The sequence below is a fragment of the Melitaea cinxia genome, chromosome 25, assembly GCF_905220565.1.
Source record: "Melitaea cinxia chromosome 25, ilMelCinx1.1, whole genome shotgun sequence".
NCBI lineage: Eukaryota > Metazoa > Arthropoda > Insecta > Lepidoptera > Nymphalidae > Melitaea > Melitaea cinxia.
In genome coordinates, this window is record NC_059418.1 from 4,507,058 (window position 1) to 4,509,557 (window position 2,500).

General features: G+C 51.3%; 3 non-coding genes across 3 annotated transcripts in view; all 3 read left to right on the plus strand.

Annotated features, from left to right (window-relative positions):
• Positions 1–966, plus strand: part of LOC123666345 — a 1,903-nt gene extending 937 nt beyond the window's left edge. The window contains exon 1 of the ribosomal RNA XR_006745239.1: positions 1–966. This exon is cut by the window's left edge and continues 937 nt beyond it. This is a non-coding gene — a ribosomal RNA (small subunit ribosomal RNA).
• Positions 967–1,231: 265 nt separating this feature from the next.
• On the plus strand, positions 1,232–1,388 carry LOC123666326. Its single transcript, XR_006745222.1, has one exon. It is a non-coding gene; the product is annotated as a 5.8S ribosomal RNA (ribosomal RNA).
• Positions 1,389–2,066: 678 nt separating this feature from the next.
• Positions 2,067–2,500, plus strand: part of LOC123666301 — a 3,965-nt gene continuing 3,531 nt past the window's right edge. Inside the window, exon 1 of the ribosomal RNA XR_006745210.1 lies at positions 2,067–2,500. This exon is cut by the window's right edge and continues 3,531 nt beyond it. This is a non-coding gene — a ribosomal RNA (large subunit ribosomal RNA).

A 2,500-nucleotide genomic window follows, 5' to 3' on the forward strand; every position in this document is an offset into this window, starting at 1 on the left:
GGGATAACTGGGGGCATTCGTATTGCGACGTTAGAGGTGAAATTCTTGGATCGTCGCAAGACGAACATCAGCGAAAGCATTTGCCAAAGGTGTTTTCATCAATCAAGAACGAAAGTTAGAGGTTCGAAGGCGATTAGATACCGCCCTAGTTCTAACCGTAAATATGTCATCTAGCGATCCGCCGACGTTACTACAATGGCTCGGCGGGCAGCTTCCGGGAAACCAAAGATTTTGGACTCCGGGGGGAGTATGGTTGCAAAGCTGAAACTTAAAGGAATTGACGGAAGGGCACCACCAGGAGTGGAGCCTGCGGCTTAATTTGACTCAACACGGGAAATCTCACCAGGCCCGGACACCGGAAGGATTGACAGATTAACAGCTCTTTCTTGATTCGGTGGGTGGTGGTGCATGGCCGTTCTTAGTTGGTGGAGCGATTTGTCTGGTTAATTCCGGTAACGAACGAGACTCTAGCCTGCTAAATAGGCGTCGTCATTTAGGTGTGTCCGATTTCGGTCGGACAACTCACTGGCGGCGTATTAAAATTCTTCTTAGAGGGACCGGCGGCTTCGAGCCGCACGAGATTGAGCAATAACAGGTCTGTGATGCCCTTAGATGTCCTGGGCCGCACGCGCGCTACACTGAAGGAATCAGCATGTTCTCCCTGGCCTAGAGGCCCGGGCAACCCGTTGAAACTCCTTCGTGCTGGGGATTGGGGTTTGCAATTATCCCCCATAAACGAGGAATTCCTAGTAAGCGCGAGTCATAAGCTCGCGTTGATTACGTCCCTGCCCTTTGTACACACCGCCCGTCGCTACTACCGATTGAATGATTTAGTGAGGTCTTCGGACCGACACGCGGTGGCTTCACGGCCGTCGGCGTTGCTGGGAAGTTGACCAAACTTGATCATTTAGAGGAAGTAAAAGTCGTAACAAGGTTTCCGTAGGGGAACCTGCGGAAGGATCATTAACGAAACTGCCGTATTGCGAGACGTATCGCCCTCGAGCGTGAAGTTTCTGCGATATACGCGTAGTGACGCTAATAGACATTCTGTTCAACGACGGAAAAAAAACGACGTTGAACAAAAAAACAAAATATAAAAGTCGCGCGCACCGTTTCGCGGTGACCGACCGTACATTTTATTTATTTATTTATTTTTTTTTTATTTTTATAAGACTCTTAACGAATCTTATTCAATTAATACGATGTAGATTTCGATCTACAACGAAACCATTACCCTGGACGGTGGATCACTTGGCTCGCGGGTCGATGAAGAACGCAGTTAACTGCGCGTCATAGTGTGAACTGCAGGACACATTTGAACATCGACATTTCGAACGCACATTGCGGTCCGTGGAGAAACATCCAGGACCACTCCTGTCTGAGGGCCGGCTGCATAAATACATATATCACACTGTACGTTCGTATATAAATTCGTTTATTACGATCGTACATATGACGGTCTCCGTATGTCTCAATCAGAGACTTCGGTCCGTTTAAATATTGTTAACGTTCGATACGGAGCGAATAAGCGTATATGCGTATATGTGCCGTGTGTGCGCGCGCGTATATTGCGTTTACGTCGATGCGAGAGACAGCGGTACAGGTTTCGACCTGTACCCGTATCTCGCGTACGTACGCGCAGCTCGACGTTCTCGTCTCGAAGACGACGACGTCCCGCGTCTCTCCGTCCTTTCGGTGACGTCGCGCGCGTATAGTCTTAGAAAACAAACTAACGACTATACATATGCGCGCTTCTATGTCGACGGGGTAAACGGAGAGCGATGCGGCGACGTCGCGCAGTCCGAGAGACACGGATCGTCGTTCTATCGCGCGCGTCCTGTACGTTATACGCACGCGAATCATCCGAGTATCGTTCGCACGAACGACGACGCGCGTACGCGTATGCCGTCGCGTAGTCGTCGCGGTAGGCGGACTCGACGTCCGAAGAGCGCGTCGACGCCGACGCCGACGTCGAAGACGGGACTCTAACGAGACCCCCGTCTCTCGGCGTACCTTCGGCGCCGTCGCGTCGACGGATATCGCGTCTGCCTCGTTTTTTTTATCGTTGGCCTCAGATCAGGGAGGATCACCCGCCGAATTTAAGCATATTAGTAAGCGGAGGAAAAGAAACTAACCAGGATTTCCTTAGTAGCGGCGAGCGAACAGGAAATAGCCCAGCACTGAATCCCGCGGTTGTAACGATCGCGGGAGATGTGGTGTTCGGGAGGTATCGCTTTCTCGTCGTCGCCACTCCTGTCCAAGTTCGTCTTGAACGGGGCCGTTTTCCCGTAGAGGGTGCCAGGCCCGTAGCGACGGAGCGAGACGGCGAGAGGTACACTCCTCAGAGTCGGGTTGCTTGAGAGTGCAGCCCTAAGTGGGTGGTAAACTCCATCTAAGGCTAAATATTACCGCGAGACCGATAGCGAACAAGTACCGTGAGGGAAAGTTGAAAAGAACTTTGAAGAGAGAGTTCAAGAGTACGTGAAACCGTTCAGGGGTA